We start from the raw sequence: 9,478 nt of genomic DNA on the forward strand, positions 1-9,478 counted from the left end.
GCGACCCTCGAAGGCATACACAGGATTTGAATTCTCTGAGAAAGAAATCATGTACTTGCCCACCACCTTGATATGGCTTCAGCGATTTCGTGAAATAGAAGGCAATATCAGTCTTTAAAGGGTATCTAGCAGCTGTAAATATTTCAGGTCAAAATCTTTAGCTGTACTTCATTTTGAGGTATCTATTAAATAATCCTCTCCAAACTTACAGGAGTTGTCGAAGTCAACACCGAGTTTCAAAATCCAAGAAATGGCCAAAATGTGGATATACATTATACAAGATTGATTGATTGATTGAGTTGGTGTTTTAAGTATACTTTACGCACAGTAAGGTTAATCGGGACTGGACCTACTGTTTAAAGTGGAATCCGAACCACTATGTGCCTCCAACACTATACAAGAATATTTCAACATTATCGTTAATGTAACTAGTTTCAAATACATTTGTTATCTACTTAAACTTCGAAATTGATGCATGAAACACAGTCTGGCCCTCAGATTCTACCATGAAAGTCCTTTAGAAAATACACTTATGAACAAGAAAGACAAAAAAATATTTTTGTAATACATTACCATACAAACTCTATTTTTCATTGCTTTCTTAGAAATTAATCAAAATCATATCATTGGTAAATACAAAGTCTTCTTTGACAGAAAAAGACTTGAGAATTTAACAGAAAATTTCAGCATTTCTGATATACCATAATGAAATGTTCAATAAGATATTGTTTGAAAGTTGATGTAAAGTTTTGTTATGTCTTTCTATTCTGCTACGAACTCAAATCTCTGCCGTTGAAGAAAATACATACAAATATCTAAAATTCAATTTGATATATTACATATTTGAATGCACTATACATACTTGGGTCATTTAAGTATTATTGTATACTTACACAATTTTAACGTACAATTTCTAAAATCTTTCTTACAAGTCTAAATTAAAAAAAAAAAAACATTATCTAGCGCGTAACCTGCACCGAACATTTTACGTTTTCAAAATTGACTTGTAGATTTTAGGTCAAGGGAGAGTAGAAATATAATGAATTTCCGATATTTTCTGAAGTTAGAAGCATCAAATTGATGAAAATATTAAAAGATTTTGATATTTCCCGGCAGAACTACGACCCATTTCGTCATAATAGTCACTACTGCAGTCAGAATCGACAAACTTGAAAGAATCGTAAATTTCAAGAAAAAGTGGCGACACAATGGAAGTTTTCTCATAAAATTTTTACGTATCTTCCGTTACAGTTAGCAAAAAAAACTTTTATAATGTATTTCCCTTCGCGGTGGTGAACGGAAAGAGAGAGATATTACCGACGTGGAAAACAAAATTGATACCTCCCAATCAATGACAGATAGGCGACGTCAGTCTCTTTGGTTTCAGGGTTTTCTTTTCATCCTCGCGGCAGGTCGTCCAGAATTGTCTTGCTTTTCGAGAGGATCCTGGTGGTCTCATGAATAAGAATGTTGAAGGAGGATTGAATGGAATTGGTGCCATGCCAACGAACCCCTCAACAATTTGGCATTTTTCTGGTCCTCGCCTTTCTGGAATTCATGAGTCTCTTTTGCAGCGAGCCCTCGTTCCAAATGTCCACTTTATTCCCCTTCAGGAGAGAGGAAATTAAGACATAGCGGGAGCATGTTGCAATTCAGTTTACGTGAATTTCATGTAAAAAAAAACCGATTTAGTTTCAAGTATGGTAAGATCTCTGTTGTCCATCAAGGTTCATAGATTCCAGAGCCGTATTATGTATAACACTGCAGTGGTCGCGCGGATCACAATAGTGATCCACTCGTATATTTTCACATGCTACTGCATTTTGGCAACATTCTTGACCTTGGCTCCCAGTGCTTCCTACAACAGTCCAGGAACTATATTAGTTCAGCCGTTATTTGAAATTTATCCATTGTTGACTTGTTATCAGAGCTTATATTGCAGTGGAGCACAATAGTGATCCGCGAGACCATTGACGGCAGTGGATACGTTTTTCTCAAATCTGTTATAAATATAAGCAGTGGGTGATATTTTTGGGAGAGAAAATAACAAACGTAAGATTCTGAGATAACAGCAAGGACGAAAAAGACATTAATAGAAACATTTGAAGAACTAAAAAGTGAAGCTTTGAACATGGGGCTCGTAACTAATATGCAGAAAACTAAATATCTCAGATGTGTAAAAGGTAAAAGCAGATTACAAGACCTAATTATAAACGACGAGAGAGTAGAAGAAGTGAGATCTTTCAAATATCTTGGATCAGTTGTTAATGGCGACAACACAATTGAAGAAGAAATTAGAGAGAGAATTATTCTAGGTAATAAAGCATATTTCGCCAACTTAGCCCTATTTAAGAGTAAACTAATATCTAAATCTGCAAAACTGAGACTTTATTATAGCATAATAAGACCCATAACCACATATGCATGCGAAACTTGGACCCTCAAAGACTCATGTAAACAGAAACTCTCAATATTTGAAAGGAAAATCTTAAGAAGAATTTATGGCCCTCTAAAAGAACCTGATGGAAATTGGAGAATACAAACCAACGAAGAACTCAACAAGTTAATCAGGAATGAAAATATCATAAATTTCATAAAATCACAAAGACTAAGATGGTTTGGGCACGTAAATAGAATGTCTGATGAAAGACTAGTAAGAGAATTATATAAATGGAAACCACTTGGGACACGAGCCATAGGAAGGCCAAAGAAACGGTGGGAAGATGAAATAATTCAAGATCTGAAAGACATGAAAGTAAAGAATTGGACGAAGAGCATCCGGGATAGGAAAAAATGGAGAGATGTTGTTGAGAAGGCCAAAACTTTCAATACATGAAGTTGTAGCGCCTCAAGAAGAAGAAGATTCTGAGATATGTATTTTTGTTTGGATACATCACATCCACATGCATTGCACTAGATTTAGAATTTTCTCCCTCTTGCAATGCGTTGAGTGAAATAGCTTGTAATTGTTTTGTTAAGTGAACCAGAATACTTCAAAAAGGACATTCTCGCTATAAAACTAGATAAATTTTGACAAATAATGGGTAAATATGATAATATTCTATGGATCATAATAGTGATTCGCGCGATCAATGACGTGAGTTTTCTTTCGCGCTACCACTGCAGTGATAAAGGGCGTCCCAACAAGAACGCCTAAAAATTATTTTATTTTCATGAAATACCATATATTCCTACATCATTACAAAGGATACATGTTGCCAGCTGTCATATGTGTTGCACGACTTGCTCTGCTTGTAGTCACTCTATCGATAAAATTACTGATGACTCTTACACAGACTTCCTCCTCGATTTGGTTGATGACACGAAATTCCTCTTTGAGGTCTGGACAAGACAACAAATAAAAGATGACAGTATTTAAATATATAAGAACAGTGCCTCCAATCGAACAACAACAAGACAATGTGATGACGTTGCCCAAGGAACTGATTTCCATGGAGGAAATAAGGTCTCCGTAGGGGATCGACCTGTGTTTTCTGTTCTAAGAGAAATGTTTTCTGAGGTGGATGTTGTAGGTTAGCATCGACGCAGACCGCAAGGATTTAGGAGATTTGGTGTGTTGTGTCGTGGTTCCGGAGGCCACAGAGGCTGCTTAGATGCGGAATTTTCTCTCTTGTTAGAGCTGTTTTATTCAGAGGTAATTGCATTTCGTTGTGAGTTCAAGTTTGCTCTCATTTATGCGAAAGATTTTACTACGTTTTGCTCAAAGTTCTGTTTGTAATATTGATTTCCATAGTATCTTTGCGTGGGAGAAAAATGTACTGCACGAAATAATTAACGAAGCTTTGTTTCGTATTATGTATTCAAAATCACTATAAAAAGTTTTGTAACTTATTTAGTTATGTTAGAATGGACGGAAGAATAAATAAAACCTACTAAATAAAAATAGAGAGTTTATTTAAAATATGGCTCATATGTCTTTGCTTTGCCAAGCGGGAAACATTGAGCTGTTGGGTGACCTTTGTAGGTGAGTAGAACTTTTTTTTTTAGAGTTTCTCAAAGCTGCCTGGTTCTGTGGCAAAGTGGTTAACATGACGTCCTACAAACCTTTCGAATCCATTGAAGGGATGGATATATCGTTTTTCTGCTACTTATATCATCAGTTCACCATTCATCTTCTGATCTAGTTAGGCACAAAAACAACGTAAAATAAAGAACATTAAAATAGAATTTCTCAAAGCTGAGAATCACAAACGAGTAGGTATATCCATTTTCTTCCTCATACTCCATTCTTTGTCACTATGAAGGAAATCCATACAGGCACACTTAGAGCCAATCATTAAGAATAATTGCTTTTTTGTTTTCCTCTGTCTCCTACGTTCTTACAAAATTTTAGCTATCTACAGAAGCGATCGATTGAACAGTAATACTGCAAATGAAATCAAATCAGACAGTGCATATGATTTTTGCTTTCTTCTTTGACCAGCACAGCCCTCTACAATTGCAGTTTCTTTCGGAAGGATAGACCATAACGCGGCAACGTATTGTAACACAGTCATAAAAAACATAGGCGCGGCATGCTCTGTAGTGGTATTATTTTTCTGCATGGCAATGACAACAATCGTTAGCTGGTCTGAAAACATAGAGTAAGTTTGCTGAAACACTTTCTCCAGGAAGTGTCTGATCATCCTCCCTAATCCCCACACGTGATCCCGTTTGACTTTTACATTTTCTACCCAGAAAGGAAAAAAACACCGCTTTGCATTGGATGGAGATGTAAGTAGCTGTTACATACTTCCCACGTTCCCAGAGCAAGGACTTCTTGCAGAAACTGGCATTGCTTCTCAGTGGAACAAATTACCTCCCCGATGGGGTAGTGGTGACGTCATCGCCTTGTAATTAAGGAGTCCCAAGTTCGATATCCGATGGAGGCATATAGTGGTTCGCATATCACTTTAAACTCTAGGTCCAGTTGCGATTAGCAACCGTCCATAAATTGGACTTAAAAAGCTCAAACAGGGTGTAACAAATGCCTTAATAGTGTATGATTATCCAGAAATTAATGTGGTACCTTTTAATTTTACCCAAGCCTCTGTACTTAAAAATTCACTGTTCATGAACGAACAGAAAAAGGTTGATTCCATTCTTTACTACAAAGCGTTCAACACATTTTTACCTTACTAACAGTATTGCATTACTTGTCTAATTTTCTAGGTATCGATTGGTACAGTCAGCAGGAAAAAAATTGCCGTAGGGACGTATTGGAAAACTGTTGAAATTCTTACAACTTACATCCTATCCTGAAAAACAAACATGGTATTTATTGTGCATCACATCTTGATTTTTACCATCACCTGGATTGCTTGCCAAGAAGGAATGTAAATGACAATACATTTTTAGAGTTAGTTTTGGAGAGTTTATGACCGTCTTAGTGGTTGAACACGCAAAGTGGTAGAATTTGAATCAAGCCCGCGAAGTTCCTGGGTTCGAGTTCCGGCATGAGCAATGCTGTTCTTTGTGAGCATCCCTTCATCAATCACTCAACTTCGTCGTTGCGATTACGGCCTCTCGGTGGCATAGTGTCGCCTTGTAATTAATTGGTCCCGGGTTTGATACCCGGTGGAGCCAAATGGCATAGTAGTTCGGATCACACTTTAAAGTGTAGGTTCCGATTAGCCTTTCTGTGCATAAAATGGACTTAAAAAAACAATCAATGATCGTGCGATTAGTCAAAAGTGGCAGACAACTGACGCTAAATAGGAAAAATTCAAATACAATTATTTCATGACAACGGTAATTTTAGCCTGACTGTAAAGAATGGTTGACAGTATAAGCCATGCGATTTCTAAACTTACTTTACGTTGATTCTCTGTCCGTTTGGGTTAAACGCGATGATGGGAATAGATGAAGGACTGCATGAAATATTTGCGAGAACGAGCTCCATGGTGAAGTGAACAGAGCTATAGCCAGAGAAATGTCAATTCACGGTTGAAATTTCAAGTGAGGAATTAGTTTTCTATGTCTACGCACAATCGTAAGTCATCCGTGGCAAACTTCCATAAGAAACTTCACAGAGTTGTAGAGAGTTTTGAATCTTGAATTATTTTCGCTCAGACAAAACGTTTACGCGAAGCAAATATTTCAAGCAAGTTCTTCCCCCAGTGCAGACGCAAAGTGGAAAGACATGTAGGTTGTCAAGTTCAAAGCGACTCCACTCTTTTAAGCCGCCGGAAGAAAGTTGACAAGCGCAAGTGTTTGCGTTGTGTGACCCAGGCTCGCGTGATCGGATTAACCGCAGAAGCGGAATATTGCGCTAGCTGGAATCTCCACAGCGGGGAAGAGGCGAGGAGAGAGTCTATCGACCCGGGCGAAGCTAGGTCAACGAACATTAAGGTCACTCAACTCGAGGAATGACTGACTCACTTCATTATTACGGCAAGGTTAGTTTATTTCGGTGAGTGCCACTCCATACAAACTAGGTCACGCGTTAAGTTTCCCCGTTGAAATTGGAAAACTGGGAGGAAGAAGTGCTTGACGGGAGCACAAACACACTTGATACCGACGTAATGATACCCACAGCTCCCACACCAAACTATGCGTTGTCGAGAAGAGCTTGGAAAAACCCACGGTTCATTAGTTTCGCTTTAAAAAATGCTTGTTTGCACATTGGTTAGAGTTTGACTTTTTAAGTGTACTCTGTCCTAGAATTCTAATTGCTGCACGACAAACTACGACATGTCTGAGTTGATGGAATAGAACATGCGAAGTTTACCAATTGTATCACTGCTACTTATGTTCGAATTGTGTGGATCATACCGACGTAATAATCTCCTTTGTAGAGCTCTGTTTGGAGTCAAATCGACATACGTATCTTCACTTCTGCCTATTTGTGCATAAGTGAACTTAGATCTTCACTTCTGCCTATCTGTGCATAAGTGGACTTTGATCTTCACTTCTGCCTATCTGTGCATAAGTGAACTTAGATCTTCACTTCTGCCTATCTGTGCATAAGTGGACTTAGATCTTCACTTCTGTCTATCTGTGCATAGTGGACTTAGATCTTCACTTCTGCCTATCTGTGCATAAGTGGACTTAGAACAACAATTCAATCAAACAATATCTCCACTTCTAATCCTTTGCAGTAATATGGAGTCACGTATCTCCAATTTACTGACTCTTTTTAAGAGCCAGACATATTCCTAAGAAAACATTATTTCCTCTCTACAGTAAATTTGGTAAATTGAAGTTACGTCCCTCTGGATCTCACACGACGATATGGACGATTGTTAGTTATCCAATCAAGTTTATAATTTGAACGATTTACACTACATGAAATAACTATTGTAACACACTATGATTTCCTAAAGTTATGCATAAAATAGTACAAGAAACAATATAAACGAAAACCAATTATTCGTTTCATTTTAGGAAACCTGGGGAGGTTCTGACGCATCGAATTTAGTTCATTATCATTCAGAACACGTTCAGCATTTAATGATTCGTTCCGTAGTATTCTTGAATATAGGTAAATTGAACACAACTAATTTCCTGACTTTCTGACAATTGTTGATTACCTATTGTTATGCAACTGTGCAACATTACAGTCTGGAGCGAATGTAGATTACATTCAAAACAGCACAGTAAAATCAATTCATCATTTTTCGGCATAATTCTGATCATACTGATCTTATTAGTGTCTTAGTTATTCTATAAATGTTATTGGCATTATAAGCTTAGCTGTTTACTGCGTGAATACTTCTACACATTTACTGGAAAAAAGGAAGAAACAAAATACGCAACAACATAAATATATACATGCATGTATGTGCGGATTTATTTTCAGAGTTTGATCTTATCTCATAGTGCTAATAAATATAAGCACTTATGAAAATATAATTATTTTTAAGCAGAGTTCAATGGACCTACATACCTCAGGCATCTGTAAAATAATTACGCAGTTAAAATAGATATGGTTGCTAACACCCTGCACTGGAAAAGTGTTAAGAAGATAAAGTAACCTATCTCTCTCCCCCCCCCTCTCTCTCTCTCTCTCTCTCTCTCTCTGTCTCTCTCTGTGTGTGTGTGTGTGCATGTTTGTTGTTGTTGTTATGAATGTTCCCAGAATCGCGAGCTAAAGAGCCTGTAATCGAATAAACAGAATAGGTGTTCAATGAAATCATGATAGCTGATTGGAAATACACTAACTATATCAGGCGAAATTAGCATATCCAAATTTATTTGGCTGTGTGAATGGTACTTTCTGTCGCCTTGCTGCATATCTCAGTAAATTGCGGGCCATGAGGATGAGTAATGACGAAGATCAAATGTCTTTAGCTGTTATTGAACGTTCCAAACAAAAGTGTATCAATGAAGGTAGAATGAAATACATGAAAAGTCTCAACCAATTAATAAATTGGTTGGCAATTTTCGTATTCGCATATATACTTTTAAAATATGAACATAAATAATCCAATTTATGTACACTAATAAAGTAAAAGTGATTCCAAATAAAGTGCCTTTTGATGTAAACAAAGAATATGCAACCAACTTTTCATTCATAAAATGAAGCTGAAATGCATTTTATAATTTTTAACTTTACCACCAAAATTCCAGGATTAAAAACCTTGCATGGGCATGGTTGATGTTTGTGAGCGTCTCTTCATCAATTCCATTTAATTATCACTCACCCTTATTGTCACCATTAGCCACAAAAGCGACGTAAATTTCTATAAAAAATACAAAAACGTAAACCTATTTGTAAATTACTATAATAACTTAGGTGCAAAGCAAACTTACTGTGCACAATATTTGATAAAATTACTAAGTATAATCTAGTGAGCCCAGGCCGTAGATTTATTATTAATGTTACTTGAAATGATGCATTACATCCCTGTAAAGACGAGACTACTTTACAAAACACTGAGTTTTTTTTTCAGGAAAAGGAGACATTGCATTCTAAATTCTCTTCAACACAAAAACAAAACATCACATGTGCTCATGAAGTTTCGAAAGCTGCTGAGTTACAAAATGTCTTTAGAAAAATTAAAAACTGGGAAAATATTTATCTTCCCTACTACAACATAATCATGTTATTACTATGTGTATTGTTTTAATGTGAGGCTTCAAATAACATCCTCCGCGATGAAAAGAAAATAACGTTCTAGCAGGGCTCTAAGAAGAAGTTCAAGAGCAAGAAATTTTTAAGAGATTGAAGTTTCTTTACGGAGCTATAATTTATTAGGTAATGCTCTCTTTGTATCTAGAACGAGAATGGGAAGTAGAAAGTGCATCGAAGTCAGACATCCTCTTATTGGATCCTTCGATTCGTGCGATTCAGGAGGTACTGAATTATAGAAACTACAATGATTTGGATCTGACGTATAAGTTGAGCAATCATCAATGCTTGTTTGTAGTTTTGCAGGAATGTGTAGAACATTGTTTTTAATTTTGTGACTGGTGAATTTTTCCGACGTCTGTTCTTGTAGTTGTAGCTTTACTTAAAAAACTGAGGGAAAGAACT

This window comes from Lepisma saccharinum, chromosome 2 (genome assembly GCF_977018435.1).
Source record: "Lepisma saccharinum chromosome 2, izLepSacc3.1, whole genome shotgun sequence".
Taxonomy (NCBI): domain Eukaryota; kingdom Metazoa; phylum Arthropoda; class Insecta; order Zygentoma; family Lepismatidae; genus Lepisma; species Lepisma saccharinum.